This window comes from Oncorhynchus clarkii, chromosome 20 (assembly GCF_045791955.1).
Source record: "Oncorhynchus clarkii lewisi isolate Uvic-CL-2024 chromosome 20, UVic_Ocla_1.0, whole genome shotgun sequence".
NCBI classification, from domain to species: domain Eukaryota; kingdom Metazoa; phylum Chordata; class Actinopteri; order Salmoniformes; family Salmonidae; genus Oncorhynchus; species Oncorhynchus clarkii.
In genome coordinates this window covers 40290728-40309844 of record NC_092166.1, presented here as the reverse complement: position 1 = coordinate 40309844, position 19117 = coordinate 40290728, and the positions used below count along the sequence as shown (strand labels likewise).

The 19117-nt window shown below is 42.8% G+C and overlaps 1 pseudogene; it reads left to right on the top strand.

Annotated features, from left to right (window-relative positions):
• Positions 1–4575: 4575 nt before the first annotated feature.
• Positions 4576–19117, top strand: part of LOC139377426 (voltage-gated potassium channel subunit beta-1-like) — a 76171-nt pseudogene continuing 61629 nt past the window's right edge.

The following is a 19117-nucleotide window of genomic DNA, read 5'->3' as shown; positions in this document are numbered from 1 at the left end:
ATTGATCATTTGGATCAAATTTCAAGTTTAAGTAATAATAAATTGAGTATAAATAGGAAAAGAAACCAAAAAATGACTGGGGCTCCACCCATTCCCCCAATCCCACCCAGCCAAAATGTCTCGATCCACTGAGGCAGCGCTTCCTGCCAGCAGTAATCATCTCTGATTGATTGAAAGATTTCAGGAGCGATCCATTTTATGTAAGATAATAGATTCAAAGCATTGAATGTTTACAAATTAATTTTGTAACTTTGCTCCAGAAGCATTTAACTGCCGGGCACTCACACATCATATGGAGGAACGTATCTACCTGATTTAGGGGACACAGTGAAGAGGTGGGAGTTGGGGCCAATTTCATCGTAAAACATTTCCTTGGTGTTAAATACAGTCTGTGAATAAGCTTAAAATGTATAAATTGATGGTTCAGATTACGAGTTGCCAAGGTCATATTTTTCCATATTCTGTTCCAGTTGTTGTTCTGTGGACCATGCATGTTTAATGGCAATCTAAGAATATTAGCTTTATAAAAGTTTTTTTTATATATTATAGAGATCAGTCCTTTCAGGAGCACAGATAATTACTTTATAAATTCCATTATTGAATGGTTACAAAGCATTACATGGGCTTGCTCCTACCTATCTCTCTGATTTGGTCCTGCCGTACATACCTACGGTCACAAGACGCAGGCCTCCTAATTGTCCCTAGAATTTCTAAGCAAACAGCTGGAGGCAGGGCTTTCTCCTATAGAGCTCCATTTTTATGGAATGGTCTGCCTACCCATGTGAGAGACGCAGACTCGGTCTCAACCTTTAAGTCTTTACTGAAGACTCATCTCTTCAATAGGTCATATGATTGAGTGTAGTCTGGCCCAGGAGTGTGAAGGTGAACGGAAAGGCTCTGGAGCAACGAACCGCCCTTGCTGTCTCTGCCTGGCCGGTTTCTCTCTCCACTGGGATTATGTGCCTCTAACCCTATTACAGGGGCTGAGTCACTGGCTTACTGGTGCTCTTCCATGCCGTCCCTAGGAAGGGTGCGTCACTTGAGTGGGTTGAGTCATTGACGTGATCTTCCTGTCTGGGTTCCCTTTGGGTTGTGCCGTGGCGGAGATCTTTGTGGGCTATACTCTGCCTTGTCTCAGGATGGTAAGTTGGTGGTTGAAGATATCCCTCTAGTGGTGTGGGTGCTGTGCTTTGGCAAAGTGGGTGGGGATACAGTGCCTTGCGAAAGTATTCGGCCCCCTTGAACTTTGCGACCTTTTGCCACATTTCAGGCTTCAAACATAAAGATATAAAACTGTATTTTTTTGTGAAGAATCAACAACAAGTGGGACACAATCATGAAGTGGAACGACATTTATTGGATATTTCAAACTTTTTTAACAAATCAAAAACTGAAAAATTGGGCGTGCAAAATTATTCAGCCCCTTTACTTTCAGTGCAGCAAACTCTCTCCAGAAGTTCAGTGAGGATCTCTGAATGATCCAATGTTGACCTAAATGACTAATGATGATAAATACAATCCACCTGTGTGTAATCAAGTCTCCGTATAAATGCACCTGCACTGTGATAGTCTCAGAAGTCCGTTAAAAGCGCAGAAAGCATCATGAAGAACAAGGAACACACCAGGCAGGTCCGAGATACTGTTGTGAAGAAGTTTAAAGCCGGATTTGGATACAAAAAGATTTCCCAAGCTTTAAACATCCCAAGGAGCACTGTGCAAGCGATAATATTGAAATGGAAGGAGTATCAGACCACTGCAAATCTACCAAGACCTGGCCGTCCCTCTAAACTTTCAGCTCATACAAGGAGAAGACTGATCAGAGATGCAGCCAAGAGGCCCATGATCACTCTGGATGAACTGCAGAGATCTACAGCTGAGGTGGGAGACTCTGTCCATAGGACAACAATCAGTCGTATATTGCACAAATCTGGCCTTTATGGAAGAGTGGCAAGAAGAAAGCCATTTCTTAAAGATATCCATAAAAAGTGTTGTTTAAAGTTTGCCACAAGCCACCTGGGAGACACACCAAACATGTGGAAGAAGGTGCTCTGGTCAGATGAAACCAAAATTGAACTTTTTGGCAACAATGCAAAACGTTATGTTTGGCGTAAAAGCAACACAGCTCATCCCCCTGAACACACCATCTCCACTGTCAAACATGGTGGTGGCAGCATCATGGTTTGGGCCTGCTTTTCTTCAGCAGGGACAGGGAAGATGGTTAAAATTGATGGGAAGATGGATGGAGCCAAATACAGGACCATTCTGGAAGAAAACCTGATGGAGTCTGCAAAAGACCTGAGACTGGGACGGAGATTTGTCTTCCAACAAGACAATGATCCAAAACATAAAGCAAAATCTACAATGGAATGGTTCAAAAATAAACATATCCAGGTGTTAGAATGGCCAAGTCAAAGTCCAGACCTGAATCCAATCGAGAATCTGTGGAAAGAACTGAAAACTGCTGTTCACAAATGCTCTCCATCCAACCTCACTGAGCTCGAGCTGTTTTGCAAGGAGGAATGGGAAAAAATTTCAGTCTCTCGATGTGCAAAACTGATAGAGACATACCCCAAGCGACTTACAGCTGTAATCGCAGCAAAAGGTGGCGCTACAAAGTATTAACTTAAGGGGGCTGAATAATTTTGCACGCCCAAGTTTTCAGTTTTTGATTTGTTAAAAAAGTTTGAAATATCCAATAAATGTCGTTCCACTTCATGATTGTGTCCCACTTGTTGTTGATTCTTCACAAAAAAATACAGTTTTATATCTTTATGTTTGAAGCCTGAAATGTGGCAAAAGGTCGCAAAGTTCAAGGGGGCCGTATACTTTCGAAAGGAACTGTATATCCTGCCTGTTTGGCCCTGTCCGGGGGTATCATTGGATGGGGCCACAGGGTCTCCTGACCCCTCCTGTCTCAGCCTCCAGTATTTATGCTGCAGTAGTTTATGTGTCGGGGGGCTAGGGACAGTCTGTTATATCTGGAGTACTTCTCCTGTCTTATCCGGTGTCCTGTCTGAATGTAGGTATGCTCTCTCTATTTCTCTCTTTTTCTCTTTCTTTCTCTCTCTCGGAGGACCTAAGCCCTAGGACCATGCCTCAGGACTACCTGGCATGATGACTCCTTGCTGTTCTCAGTCCACCTGGCCGTGCTGCTGCTCCAGTTTCAACTGTTCTGCCTGCGGCTATGGAACCCTGGAACCCTTTTAGGCTGGGTTTCTGTACAGCACTGACATATCAGCTGATGTAAGAAGGGCTATATAAATACATTTGATTTGATTTGAATGGTTCAGTAGTTGGGTTTCCCAGGGGACTCCATAGGCCAGCATAGCTGAACTAAGTTGTAAATATAGAAAAACATTGCCTGGTAATGTGTATGTATCTTTTACATCTTGGAATGTTCTCAAATCATTACTGTCCATGATATTGGTAAGAGTACGGATTCCACATTTGGACCGTTGGGGGGAAGCAAAACTCCGCCTTCCAAATAGAAAAGGCATTATTGTGAATATTGGCATGTGGGCATGACATTTTGATTCCCAGTTACACTGTTTAAAAATGTTCCGCCAAATATAAATGATGTGAGCAATAATAGGACCGAAGCGTATTTTACATTATTTAAGTGATATTTCAGTGAAGATTTCAGTGAAGAACACCTCTTCTAGGGATATAGGAGACACCATATGTCTTGTCTCTCTATACTCAGCCAGGGGGCATAATAATCATGTCTAAACCTATTTAGGATGGGGAGAACTACTGGAAGTGCCTGGAAATACAATTTAAAGTTTGGTATGGATAGTCCATCCTAATCATCTTTCCCTCTTTGGAAGTTAGTTAATTTTATCCGGGATTGCTGACCTTGTCATATACATTTGAAACCGCACTATTAATATTTTTCCCAATAGCCAGAAGGAGGCGCCATGGGAAGCATTGAACTACAGGAATTCAGCCATGGAAATATATACATTTTGACAATAGATATTTATCGGAGACATTTTGATTTTGATTGACCTTGTAAATGCTACTATTAGCCTACAGAAAGGAATCAAATGGAAATCAATGGTGCATTGTCAAGGCTTTGTTGTACAGTTTGAAGATTTTATTTACATTTTTATATACTATATTACACTATATTATAGCCAATATTATTATTATTTTTACCATTAATGAAATGAAAAAATATATAATAACAGTTTTTAATTGCAACAACACAAGTTCTTATACCTCTTCTGCAGTTTTACTGTCTCACCACTAGGGAGTGCTGTAGCACTCCCTGCACCTGTACTTAACGCAGCTATGCTTATAATACCACTGAGCATCTACCTCAATAAACAAACACTCTGACACACACACACACACACACACACACACACACACGCACGCACACACACACACGCACGCACACACACACACACGCACACACACACACACCACTTGGCTTCAGCTCTGTCCCTTCCATCCACACTGTGTTCTCTCTCTGTGTGACGCTAGTGAGGAAACACTGTGGTTATTTCAGCCAGTCATTTAGAGGCAGCAGCCTGTCTCTCTCTTTCAATCACTCCCTCGCTCACTCTCACACTCACCAGCATGCATTCCTTCTCGGCTCCTCACTCCCCCTCTCATTGTACGCCTGCCCTTTCCTTCCAGAAGAGAGGGATCATGCTTCGTCCTTTTCCCTCCTCCTTCTCCTCCTCCTCTTCTTCACTTCCTCACTATCATTCTGGGGTCTCTGTATCAAACGGAGCACTTTCACCACGTTTTCCTTCTGAGCAGAACATTGGAAGCTGTCCCTCTCTTCTCAGCATGGTGGACTTTTAGAAGCGGGATTTCCTGGGCTAGGACGCTTGCACATCAGCTCTCTACACTACCAAAGGTCCTGGTGGGGTGCAAGTCTTAGTGGGACTCCTGCTTTCCTCACAGGACAGCTCACTTCTCCTTGAAGTTTAAGGACAATCTAGGAATCTCTTCATTTTTTTTTGTCTGTGTGTGAGAGAGCGAGAGTGTGTGTGTTGGTCTGTTAAGATTTGGTTATGAGTGTGTAAGATAGTCTGTGTGTGAGCAGGTCTGTATGTGAGCGAGTCTGTGCGTGGCTGTGTGTGTTGCTCTGTATGCAGTGCAGTCCGCTCCCGCTCCTGGTTCTTGACTGGAGGGTTTAGCCGACGCTGGAGGGTGAAGGAGACCCCTTCACTGCAGTGGACCCGCTGTCCCCTTCTCCCGGAGAACCTCCCCAGTGGCACAGACTAGTATGAGAAGAGGAGGGAAGAGAAAGAGAAGGGCTGAGAGCCAGGTATAACAAACAGAGAGAAAGAGGTAGAATGAGAGGGGACTTTTCGACAAAACAGTCAAGTGCATGACCACTAAAGGAGACAAAAAACACTTCAGGAGAGACAAAGACACTACAGACACATACAACCCAGTGAAGACTGGAGCAAGGCTGGCAAGCAGACCCAGCAGCCCACCACCACCACCGACAGTACAGCCACCACCATGCAGGTGTCGTTTGCATGTTCGGACCAGGACGGAGGAAGAGGAGGGCTGAGGCCCCCGGGGAATGGAGGGCACAGCAAGCAGAATGCCACCAGTGCCAACACGGCCAGCCAGGCGCGGGCACGTTTCCGTACGGTGGCCCTCATCGCCCGCAGCCTGGGCTCCTTTACCAACCGCTACCACCACAACCTCAAGGAGTCCACCGCCAAGCTCACTGGCATGAAGTACCGGTACGTAGATGAATTACTGTTGTAATTGTGGTAATGAGCACTTATTCATGTGTTATACATGTTAGTCAATGAGTTATTGGTGCTTAAGTAATGAGTATTCGTATAGTGTTTACGATTTAATGTTGTAGTAGCTTATTCATTCATGTGTTATAAAGCATTAGACCCACATGGAACCAAGAAGTGTCACATTCAAGTGTTTTACCATTTTCTTTTCAGGGCAACAAGTAAAACACAACACAATTTGAAAAACAGTTGCAAAAACGTGATAAAAAAGTACATAAATTGGAAATTAATATCCACCTGAGTTTGTGACAGCAACTATGTGAGCATATTACAGGTTATAGACACTATGCCCTGGCATTTCCTATGATCTATGTAGAAGAACAGAAGCCCTTACCTTCTAACGACTCTTACAGTGCCTTCAGAAATTATTCATACCCCTTGACTTATTCCACATTTTGTTGTGTTACAGCCTGAATTCAAAATGGATTAAATGTGAAAAACATGTTTTACCCATCTACACACAATACCCCATAATGACAAAGTGAAACATGTTTTTAGAAATGTTCGCAAATTGATTGAAGAACCGTCAAATTGGTTGTTAATCAGTGCTAGACAACCATTTTCAGGTCTTGCCATAGATTTTCAAGCAGATTTAAGTCAAAACTGTAACTCGGCCACTCAGAAACATTCACTGTCTTTTTGGAAAGCAACTCCAGTGTAGATTTGGCCTTGTGTTTTAGGTTATAGTCCTGCTGAAAGGTGAGTTAGTCTCCCAGTGTCTGGTGGAAAGCAGACTGAACCTGGTTTAGCTCCATTCCGTTTATTTTTTATCCTGGAACAACTCCCCAGTCCTTAACAATTACAAGCATACCCATAACATGATGCAGCCACCACTATGCTTGAAAATATGGAGAGTGGTACTCAGTAATGTGTTGTATTGGATTTGTCCCAAACATAACACTTTGTATTCAGGACCAAAAGTTATTTGCTTAGCCACATTTTTTGCAGTATTCATTTATTGCCTTGTTTCAAACTGGATGCATGTTTTGGAATGTTTTATTCTGTACAGGCTTCCTTCTTTTCACTCTGCCAATTAGGTTAGTATTGTGGAGTAACTACAATGTTGTTGATCCAGTCTCAGTTTTGTCATATCACAGCCATTCAACTCAGTAACTGTTTTAAAGTCACCATTGGTCTCTTGGTGAAACCCCTGAGCGGTTTCCTTCCTCTCCAGCAACTGAGTTAGGAAGGACACCTGTATCTTTGTAGTGACTGGGTGTATTAATACACCATCCAAAGTGTAATTAATAACTTCACCATGCTCAAAGGGATATTTCAAGTCTCCTTTTTTTACCCATCTACCAATAGAGGCCCTTCTTTGCGAGGCATTGGAAGACGTCCCTGGTATTTGTGGTTGAATCTGTGTTTGAAATTCACTTCTCGACTGAGGGACCTTACAATTATCTGTATGTGTGTGATACAGAGATGAGGTCGTCCTTCAAGAACACTATTATTGAGCACATTGAGTCCTTGCAACGTATTTCATTTAAGACTTTTTAAACTCCTGAACTTATTTAGGCTTGCCTTCACAAAGGGTTTGAATACTTATTGACTCAAAACTATTCAGCTTTTCATTTGTCATTAATTAGTTACAACGCTGACATTATGGGGCATTGAGTAGGTCAGTGACACAGAATATTTTAAATTCAGACAGTAAGGCAACACCATTTAAAATACGGGACTCTGTGGCTTGTGAATAGTTTGTAGCTCAAACCATTTGTACTTTCAGACGTTTTTATGAGAAGAACCGTTTTCGAGATCCACCCTTCTCACAAACACCGCTCTAGTTCAGCCCCTGTCAACCGCTGGTCGGTATCAGCGGTTGCAGAAGAAATAGACAAATCCAATACAAAAAACAGAAGCACACAATGTTTAAGAAGGCTTAGAAGCACAAAATCAGGCCGGGGTCACGGTGGGTATAGAGTCTTACGTAATGAGTCATTGTGTGTTAGTTAATGAACTGTACAGTGTTTTCCATACAGAGTGTATTGATCATTAAGTGTTGAGTTATAGTGTTTAGGATTGAGTTACTGAGCAATCTTGTATATGGCGAATGTTTATGGATTGGAGTAAGTGGATGTCACAAGCTCCACTCCTCAGTGACTTGAGGTCCCAGTACAAGATGCAAGGACATTTTATTGTTTTGTTATTTATTGCCATTCCCTAGTGAGGAATGGTTATTGCGCTCAGTCAGTTACAGTTAAATCTGCCTGCAGGTTTATGAACAACAAATGATGACATCCATACATTTATGAGGGAATTAGAATGTTTTACTTTAAATGTATAAGTTGTTTAGAGATGTGTTTAAGAGATGTGTAGGTTTATGTGTATTATGTATAGTAACCATATAAATGACAATTCCTGCTTTCCTCAGCACCAATGCATGTGTGGTTACGATCCCTTATTCATGACTTGTAAAGCATTCATTTATGAAATATAGAGCTTTGGAGAGTTTTTTTTTATGCATACTACATGTGTATGATGTAAGTATACAGTATATATAACTAAATACCAGTGCCCGGACAGCATTAGTGATTATCCAAACTTAATCACAAGTTAGAGTATTAATGAATGAGTTGTAAAATACGCGTTGTAGGTTCACGTGGAAGTCTATATGTTATCATTTCCGCTTCCTTATGGCAAAATGAAAGAGGCTTAGTGAGTATTAAAGTACCTAAACCGTACTCTAAAAAGGTACATAATAATGACTTGAGGAAGAGTAATAATAGTTCTATATGAAATACTTGTTGAGGCTTAATGATCTGTAGATCTACTGTAAGATGTCTGTGTGAGGTCATTGTATCACAGCAGAAACAGTGGGAGAGAGAGATGAAGGGACAGTTTTTACAATGGAGGCAACTACAGTAATTGAATGTGAATGGATTTGATGAAGATGAGCAAATCGCAGTGGTGGAAAATAACTCAATTGTCATACTTGAGTAGAAGTAGAGATACCTCAATAGAAAATGACTAAAGTAAAAGTCAGTCAACCATTACAATATTAAAAGTAAAAAAACATTTGTTTGTAAATGTACTTAAGTACAGTGGTGGAAAAAGTACTTAATCTCATACTTGAGTAAAAGTAACAAGTATGAGTAAATGCTATACATCAACTTCCTTTAAAAAGGTTATCCCTTTTAGATAAAACTATATTAAATATATTCACGTCACCAAATAACTGATTAAACACATTGTTTTGCAATGAAGGTCTACAGTAGCCTCAACAGCACCCTCTAGGATAGCACCATGGTGTAGCCAGAGGACAGCTATTTTCCTTCCACCTCTGGGTACATTAACTTCAACACAAAACCTAGGAGGCTCATGGTTCTCACCCACTTCCATAGACTTACACAGTAATTATGATGACTTCCGGAGATATCCTCCAACCTACCAGAGCTCTTGCAGTATAAACTGACATGTTGTCCATCCAATCAAAGAATCAGATAATGAATATAGTACTGAAAACAGCTAGCTAGCACTGCAGCGCATAAAATGTGGTGAATAGTTGGACAATAGTTGAACAGTTTTGAACTAATTAATTTCTTCAAAAATGAAGGAGAAGCAGCAGAGACAGCAGAGACATACTTAGCTACTGCAGCTAATTTAGCCTACTCAACAATCTGACTCAAACAGGGAGGAATGTGATTTATGTTAGCTAGCTGGCTAAAGTTATCCAATACTGCAACTTTTCCTAGTCAAGGTAAGCTTTCGGTTGTATTAATTTATTGCCACCTAGGCCCACCAGTGTAACTGCTAAACTGCTTGCCATACACAGTCCTGGGTGATTGTACACATGGATTGTAGGTTTACTAATCCGTTAGTTCTAGTTTGTTGACTTTAATATGGTGACAACGATGTAGGCTGTGTAGCTGTTAGCGGTTCTGGTATGACGGTTTGGCTTGGAGAGGTTATTGTGCCTGCTCACAGACAGCTGTTGTGTTGTGCACTGAAGTCCACAAGAGAAGGTGAGGAGGAGAGCGTGTAGATGAGAGAAGGAATTATACAACAAGCAAAGTGATGATGCTGTATGTGGCTGCTATGAAAGTCAACTGTGTGTGCAAGTGTTCAGGGTGTATTCATTCCGCCAATTCTGTTGCAAATTGTTTCTTAAATGGAAGCAAACTGAATAAAATGGGGAGGGCCTACCTGAATTTGTCCAATAGAAACTCTCGTTTTAGTTCAGTTCGGACTAATGAATTCAGATAAGCTAGATGCAGGGAAGAGTGTGCAATGCAGTATTGAATGTGTCACTGTCTTGATTACTCCAATTTTTCTCTTGACCGGTTCACCTACAGTTGAAGTCAGAAGTTTACATACACCTTAGCCAAATACATTTAAACTCAGTTTTCACAGTTAGGATCACCACATTATTTTAAATCAAATCAAATCAAATCAAATTTATTTATATAGCCCTTCGTACATCAGCTGATATCTCAAAGTGCTGTACAGAAACCCAGCCTAAAACCCCAAACAGCAAGCAATGCAGGTGTAGAAGCACGGTGGCTAGGAAAAACTCCCTAGAAAGGCCAAAACCTAGGAAGAAACCTAGAGAGGAACCAGGCTATGTGGGGGCCAGTCCTCTTCTGGCTGTGCCGGGTGGAGATTATAACAAAACATGGTCAATATGTTCAAATGTTCATAAATGACCAGCATGGTCGAATAATAATAAGGCAGAATAGTTGAAACTGGAGCAGCAGCACAGTCAGGTGGACTGGGGACAGCAAGGAGTCATCATGTCAGGTATTCCTGGGGCATGGTCCTAGGGCTCAGGTCCTCCGAGAGAGAGAAAGAAAGAGAGAATTAGAGAGAGCATATGTGGGATGGCCAGTCCTCTTCTGGCTGTGCCGGGTGGAGATTATAACAGAACATGGCCAAGATGTTCAAATGTTCATAAATGACCAGCATGGTCAAATAATAATAAGGCAGAACAGTTGAAACTGGAGCAGCAGCACAGCCAGGTGGACTGGGGACAGCAAGGAGTCATCATGTCAGGTAGTCCTGGGGCATGGTCCTAGGGCTCAGGTCCTCAGAGAGAGAGAAAGAGAGAAGGAGAGAATTAGAGAACGCACACTTAGATTCACACAGGACACCGAATAGGACAGGAGAAGTACTCCAGATATAACAAACTGACCCTAGCCCCCCGACACATAAACTACTGCAGCATAAATACTGGAGGCTGAGACAGGAGGGGTCAGGAGACACTGTGGCCCACTCCGAGGACACCCCCAGACAGGGCCAAACAGGAAGGATATAACCCTACCCACTTTGCCAAAGCACAGCCCCCACACTACTAGAGGGATATCTTCAACCACCAACTTACCATCCTGAGACAAGGCTAAGTATAGCCCACAAAGACCTCCGCCACGGCACAACCCAAGGGGGGAGGGGGGGGGCGCCAACCCAGACAGGATGACCACATCAGTGACTCAACCCACTCAGGTGACGCACCCCCTCCAGGGACGGCATGAGAGAGCCCCAGTAAAGCCAGTGACTCAGCCCCTGTAATAGGGTTAGAGGCAGAGAATCCCAGTGGAAAGAGGGGAACCGGCCAGGCAGAGACAGCAAGGGCGGTTCGTTGCTCCAGAGCCTTTCCGTTCACCCTCCCACTCCTGGGCCAGACTACACTCAATCATATGACCCACTGAAGAGATGAGTCTTCAGTAGAGACTTAAAGGTTGAGACCGAGTTTGCGTCTCTGACATGGGTAGGCAGACCGTTCCATAAAAATGGAGCTCTATAGGAGAAAGCCCTGCCTCCAGCTGTTTGCTTAAAAATTCTAGGGACAATTAGGAGGCCTGCGTCTTGTGACCGTAGCGTACGTGTAGGTATGTACGGCAGGACCAAATCAGAGAGATAGGTAGGAGCAAGCCCATGTAATGCTTTGTAGGTTAGCAGTAAAACCTTGAAATCAACCCTTGCCTTAATAGGAAGCCAGTGTATGGAGGCTAGCACTGGAGTAATATGATCAAATTTTTTGGTTCTAGTCAGGATTCTAGCAGCCGTATTTAGCACTAACTGAAGTTTATTTAGTGCTTTATCCGGGTAGCTGGAAAGTAGAGCATTGCAGTAGTCTAACCTGGAAGTGACAAAAGCATGGATTAATTTTTCTGAATCATTTTTGGACAGAAAGTTTCAGATTTTTGCAATGTTACGTAGATGGAAAAAAGCTGTCCTTGAAATGGTCTTGATATGTTCTTCAAAAGAGAGATCAGGGTCCAGAGTAACGCCGAGGTCCTTCACAGTTTTATTTGAGACGACTGTACAACCATTAAGATTAATTGTCAGATTCAACAGAAGATCTCTTTGTTTCTTGGGACCTAGAACAAGTATCTCTGTTTTGTCCGAGTTTAAAAGTAGAAAGTTTGCAGCCATCCACTTCCTTATGTCTGAAACACATTCTTCTAGCAAGGGCAATTTTGGGGCTTCACCATGTTTAATTGAAATGTACAGCTGTGTGTCATCCGCATAGCAGTGAAAGTTAACATTATGTTTTCGAATAACATCCCCAAGAGGTAAAATATATAGTGAAAACAATAGTGGTCCTAAAACGGAACCTTGAGGAACACCGAAATGTACAGTTGATTTGTCAGAGGACAAACCATTCACAGAGACAAACTGATATCTTTCCGACAGATAAGATCTAAACCAGGCCAGAACTTGTCCGTGTAGACCAATTTGGGTTTCCAATCTCTCCAAAAGAATGTGGTGATCGATGGTATCAAAAGCAGCACTAAGGTCTAGGAGCACGAGGACAGATGCAGAGCCTCGGTCCGATGCCATTAAAATGTCATTTACCATCTTCACAAGTGCCGTCTCAGTGCTATGATGGGGTCTAAAACCAGACTGAAGCATTTCGTATACATTGTTTGTCTTCAGGAAGGCAGTGAGTTGTTGCGCAACAGCCTTTTCTAAAATTTTTGAGAGGAATGGAAGATTCGATATAGGCCGATAGTTTTTTATATTTTCTGGGTCAAGGTTTGGCTTTTTCAAGAGAGGCTTTATTACTGCCACTTTTAGTGAGTTTGGTACACATCCGGTGGATAGAGAGCCGTTTATTATGTTCAACATAGGAGGGCCAAGCACAGGAAGCAGCTCTTTCAGTAGTTTAGTTGGAATAGGGTCCAGTATGCAGCTTGAAGGTTTAGAGGCCATGATTATTTTCATCATTGTGTCAAGCGATATAGTACTAAAACACTTGAGCGTCTCTCTTGATCCTAGGTCCTGGCAGAGTTGTGCAGACTCAGGACAACTGAGCTTTGAAGGAATACGCAGATTTAAGGAGGAGTCCGTAATTTGCTTTCTAATAATCATAATCTTTTCCTCAAAGAAGTTCATGAATTTATCACTGCTGAAGTGAAAGTCATCCTCTCTTGGGGAATGCTGCTTTTTAGTTAGCTTTGCGACAGTATCAAAAAGGAATTTCGGATTGCTCTTATTTTCCTCAATTAAGTTAGAAAAATAGGATGATCGAGCAGCAGTAAGGGCTCTTCGGTACTGCACAGTACTGTCTTTCCAAGCTAGTCGGAAGACTTCCAGTTTGGTGTGGCGCCATTTCCGTTCCAATTTTCTGGAAGCTTGCTTCAGAGCTCGGGTATTTTCTGTGTACCAGGGAGCTAGTTTCTTATGAGAAATGTTTTTAGTTTTTAGGGGTGCAACTGCATCTAGGGTATTGCGCAAGGTTAAGTTGAGTTCCTCAGTTAGGTGGTTAACTGATTTTTGTCCTCTGGCGTCCTTGGGTAGACAGAGGGAATCTGGAAGGACATCAAGGAATCTTTGTCTGTGAATTTATAGCACGACTTTTGATGATCCTTGGTTGGGGTCTGAGCAGATTATTTGTTGCAATTGCAAACGTAATAAAATGGTGGTACGATAGTCCAGGATTATGAGGAAAAACATTAAGATCCACAACATTTATTCCATGGGACAAAACTAGGTCCAGCGTATGACTGTGACAGTGAGTGGGTCCAGAGACATGTTGGACAAAACCCACTGAGTCGATGATGGCTCCGAAAGCCTTTTGGAGTGGGTCTGTGGACTTTTCTATGTGAATATTAAAGTCACCAAAGATTAGAATATTATCCTCTATGACTACAAGGTCCGATAGGAATTCAGGGAACTCAGTGAGGAACGCTGTATATGGCCCAGGAGGCCTGTAAACAGTAGCTATAAAAAGTGATTGAGTAGGCTGCATAGATTTCGTGACTAGAAGCTCAAAAGACGAAAACGTCATTTTTTTTTTTGTAAATTGAAATTTGCTATCGTAAATGTTAGCAACACCTCCGCCTTTGCGGGATGCACGGGGGATATGGTCACTAGTGTAGCCAGGAGGTGAGGCCTCATTTAACACAGTAAATTCATCAGGCTTAAGCCATGTTTCAGTCAGGCCAATCACATCAAGATTATGATCAGTGATTAGTTCATTGACTATAATTGCCTTTGAAGTAAGGGATCTAACATTAAGTAGCCCTATTTTGAGATGTGAGGTATCATGATCTCTTTCAATAATGACAGGAATGGAGGTGGTCTTTATCCTAGTGAGATTGCTAAGGCGAACACCGCCATGTTTAGTTTTGCCCAACCTAGGTCGAGGCACAGACACGGTCTCAATGGTGATAGCTGAGCTGACTACACTGACTGTGCTAGTGGCAGACTCCACTATGCTGGCAGGTTGGCTAACAGCCTGCTGCCTGGCCTGCACCCTATTTCATTGTGGAGCTAGAGGAGTTAGAGCCCTGTCTATGTTGGTAGATAAAATGAGAGCACCCCTCCAGCTAGGATGGAGTCCGTCACTCCTCAGCAGGTCAGGCTTGGTCCTGTTTGTGGGTGAGTCCCAGAAAGAGGGCCAATTATCTACAAATTCTATCTTTTGGGAGGGGCAGAAAACAGTTTTCAACCAGCGATTGAGTTGTGAGACTCTGCTGTAGAGCTCATCACTCCCCCTAACTGGGAGGGGGCCAGAGACAATTACTCGATGCCGACACATCTTTCTAGCTGATTTACACGCAGAAGCTATGTTGCGCTTGGTGATCTCTGACTGTTTCATCCTAACATCGTTGGTGCCGACGTGGATAACAATATCTCTATACTCTCTACACTCGCCAGTTTTAGCTTTAGCCAGCACCATCTTCAGATTAGCCTTAACGTCGGTAGCCCTGCCCCCCGGTAAACAGTGTATGATCGCTGGATGATTCGTTTTAAGTCTAATACTGCGGGTAATGGAGTCGCCAATGACTAGAGTTTTCAATTTGTCAGAGCTAATGGTGGGAAGCTTCGGCGTCTCAGACCCCGTAACGGGAGGAGTAGAGACCAGAGAAGACTCGGCCTCTGACTCCGACCCGCTTAATGGGGAAAACCAGTTGAAAGTTTCTGTCGGCTGAATGAGCGACACCGGTTGAGCGTTCCTACAGCATTTCCTTCCAGAAACCGTGAGAAAGTTGTCCGGCTGCGGGGACTGTGCCAGAGGATTTATACTACTATCTGTACTTACTGGTGGCACAGACGCGGTTTCATCCTTTCCTACACTGAAATTACCCTTGCCTAGCGATTGCGTCTGAAGCTGGGCTTGTAGCACAGCTATCCTCGCCGTAAGGCGAGTACAGCGACTGCAATTAGAAGGCATCATGTTAATGTTACTACTTAGCTTCGGCTGTTGGAGGTCCTGACGAACTGTGTCCAGATAAAGCGTCCGGAGTCAAAAAGTTGAGTAGGAAAAAACAAAAATATAAACGGTAATTAAAAAGTAAAAACCGTAAATTTGTCAGGTAGCAAAACAGGTTGGCAACAAAACGCACAGCAACTCAAAAACAAGTCTGCAAGTCGTGACCGGAAATGACGTCAACTGATCATTTGGGCTCTCAGAATCACAATCTGTCTCTGTCTCCTGAGTCCTGAGTGATTTAAGAACGTGAAATGTCAGAATAATAATAGAGAGTGATTCATTTCAGCTTTTATTTCTTTCATCACATTCCCAATGGGTCATATGTATACATACACTCAATTAGTATTTGGTAGCATTGCCTTTAAATTGTTTAACTTGGGTCAAACATTTCGGTTAGCCTTCCACAAGCTTCCCACAATAATTTGGAAGAATTTTGGCCCATTCCTCCTGACAGAGCTGGTGTAACTGAGTCAGGATTGAAGGCCCCCTTATTCACATGCTTTTCAGTTCTGCCCACAAATCTTCTATGGGATTGAGGTCAGGGCTTTGTGATGGCCACTCCAATACCTTGACTTCGTTGTCCTTAAGCCATTTTGCCACAACTTTTGAAGTATGCTTGGGGTCATTGTCCATTTGGAAGACCCATTTGCGACCAAGCTTTAACTTCCTGACTGATGTCTTGAGATGTTGCTTCAATATATCCACCTCATTTTCCTGCCTCATGATGCCATCTATTTTATGCAGTGCACCAGTCCCTCCTGCAGCAAAGCACCCCCACAACATTATGCTGCCACCCCCGTGCTTCACGGTTGGGATGGTGTTCTTCGGCTTGCAAGCCTCCAGTTTTTCCTCCAAACATAACGATGGTCATTATGGCCAAACAGTTCTATTTTTGTTTCATCAGACCAGAGGACATTTCTCCAAAAAGTACAATCTTTGTCCCCATGTGCAGTTGCAAACCATAGTCTGGCTTTTTTATGGTGGTTTTGGAGCAGCTTCTTCCTTGCTGAGCGGCCTTTCAGGTTATGTCGATATAGGACTCTTTTTACTGTGGATATAGATACTTTTGTACCCGTTTCTTCCAGCCTCTTCACAAGGTCCTTTGCTGTTGTTCTGGGATTGATTTGCACTTTTCACCCCAAAGTACGTTCATCTCTAGGAGACAGAATACGCCTCCTTCCGGAGTAGTATGACGGCCGCGTGGTCACATGGTGTTTATACAGAACAACGTGGTACCTTCAGGCATTTGGAAATTGCTCCTAAGGATGAACCAGACTTGTGGATGTCTACAAAAAAGATTCTGAGGTCTTGGCTAATTTCTTTTGATTTTCCCATGATGTCAAACAAAGATGCACTGAGTTTGAAGGTAGGCCTTGAAATACATCCACAGGTACATTTCCAATTGACTCAAATGGTGTCAATTAGCCTATCAGAAGTTTCTAAAGCCATGATATAATTTTCTGGAATTTTCCAAGCTGTTTAAAGACACAGTCAACAGTGTATGTAAACTTCTCACCCACTGAAATTATGATACAGTGAATTATAAGTGAAATTATCTGTCTGTAAACAATTACTTGTGTCCTGCACAAAGTAGATGTCTTAACTGACTTGCCAAAACTATAGTTTGCTAACAAGAAGTGTGTGGAGTGGTTGAAAAACGAGTCTATGTAAACCTCCGACTTCAACTGTGTGTTATAGACTTCAATTTGTAGGCTAGGTTGTAGCAACCTGTAACGGCTGTTGGTGGAAGAAGGTGAGGACCAAGGTGCAGCATGGTACGCGTCCATGATTTTTCTTTATAACCGAACACTAGAACAAAAATGATCAAAGCGGCACAAACGAAACAGTTCTATCTGGTGCAGACACACAAAACAGAAAACAACTACCCACAAAACACAGGTGGGAAAAGGCTACCTAAGTATGGTTCTCAATCAGAGACAACGATAGACAGCTGCCTCTGATTGAGAACCCCACCCAGTCAACACACAGAAATAGAAAACATAGAACCCACAACATAGAATGCCCACCCAACTCACGCCCTGACCAAACAAAATAGAGACATAAAAAGGATCTCTAAGGTCAGGGCGTGACACAACCTCATGATGGGTATAGGGCAAATTCGAGCATTGTATAATAACCTGAACCTATCAATGTTACATTGAGCTTGGTGAATGGAATATGAATGACAGTCATCCAATCTGCTATAATAGAAATAAGGCCATGCTCGTACCCGTATGTATAAGGGTTGAAAATGGCAAATTGGGCACTAATAAGTGCTTAAATGGGAATACAGTGCTTGTACAGTAGCATGCTATAAATTACGTCAGAGCTCAGGCTCTGCGCTTCAATGCGCTGTATGAGTTTTGACCGTGAGCATCGCACGCACAAGAAGTTTGTCCCATCCCTCCCACTAGTTGGGCAACTTTAGCACACTTTTTGTTGTCTGAGTGAGGGAAATGCTGTAAATTAAGAGGACCTAATGTTTTTTGTAAAATGAGGCGTTGAGGATTATAATAAATTCCACTTTGATGTCATACAAACAAGCCAAACACCTGTGAGTCCAAATGTGCACTTCACATTTTCTTATCATAAAACTCATATACAGTCTCACTGTTGATGATCACTATGTGTGTACAGTTACAAGATGACATGGTGTCATACCCTGGGTTGCTCTGAACAGAATGAGCCTATGTTTGTCTATTGTGATTCACACCTGAATACTAGTGCTTGTAGTACCCTATAACTTTTCTTTCTTTTAATGGATACATGTTTATTTGTATTTGGTCGCCATTTCCTCATGTTAGGCCTAATGTTGATGTTTCACGAATCTATAGGCCTACCGTGTCACAATGCTGCTATTCAGAATGCTGGCCTGCGGCAATAATGCACAGTATTTACTTGTTCAGTAATTAAAGGGGGAAATTCAAACATTGCAGATAGTAGAATGAATTTTCGATGCCGCTCTCATGAGCGCCGCTGGGTCTCTGGCAGTCATCAACTTGGTTTTCTGGGAGAGGAGGAGATGGAGGACCCATATTCTCACTAGAGGAACTGTCACTATTCTCGAGGGGAGGAAGAAGAGGAGGAGCAAGGCCACTGTCACTTTACTTTACTTACTTTATTGTCCCCATGGGGAAATTTTGTTGCAGTGTCATGTACACGTTTAAAGTGGTGTTTAAATAACAAAACAACTTGACAATACAACTTGCATACCAGTTACATACCAATAAAAAGAGACTACCCTGCTGGCCTTACTGGGTCGATAGGAACATTAGCCTGAGCTATTTAAGAGGGATATCACACTTGGCACAAATCATTGCCTAGTTCTGTTTTTCCTGCCGAGTGGTGCCCTATACCTGCGCCCAGAGGGGAGTAGTTCAAAGTCTGGGTACATGGGGTGGCTTGGGTCTAAAATGATTTTGTGAGCCTTGCGGAGGGCCCTGACCTTAAAGATCTCATCCAGGCCTGTCTGTTTGACTACAAGTACCTTGGGGAGAGCCCTGACCTTAAAGATCTCATCCAGGCCTGTCTGTTTGACTCCAAGTACCTTGGGGAGGGCCCGGACCTTAAAGATCGCATCCAGGCCTGTCTGTTTGACTCCAAGTACCTTGGGGAGGGCCCTGACCTTAAAGATCTCATCCAGGCCTGTCTGTTTGACTCCAAGTACCTTGCGGAGGGCCCG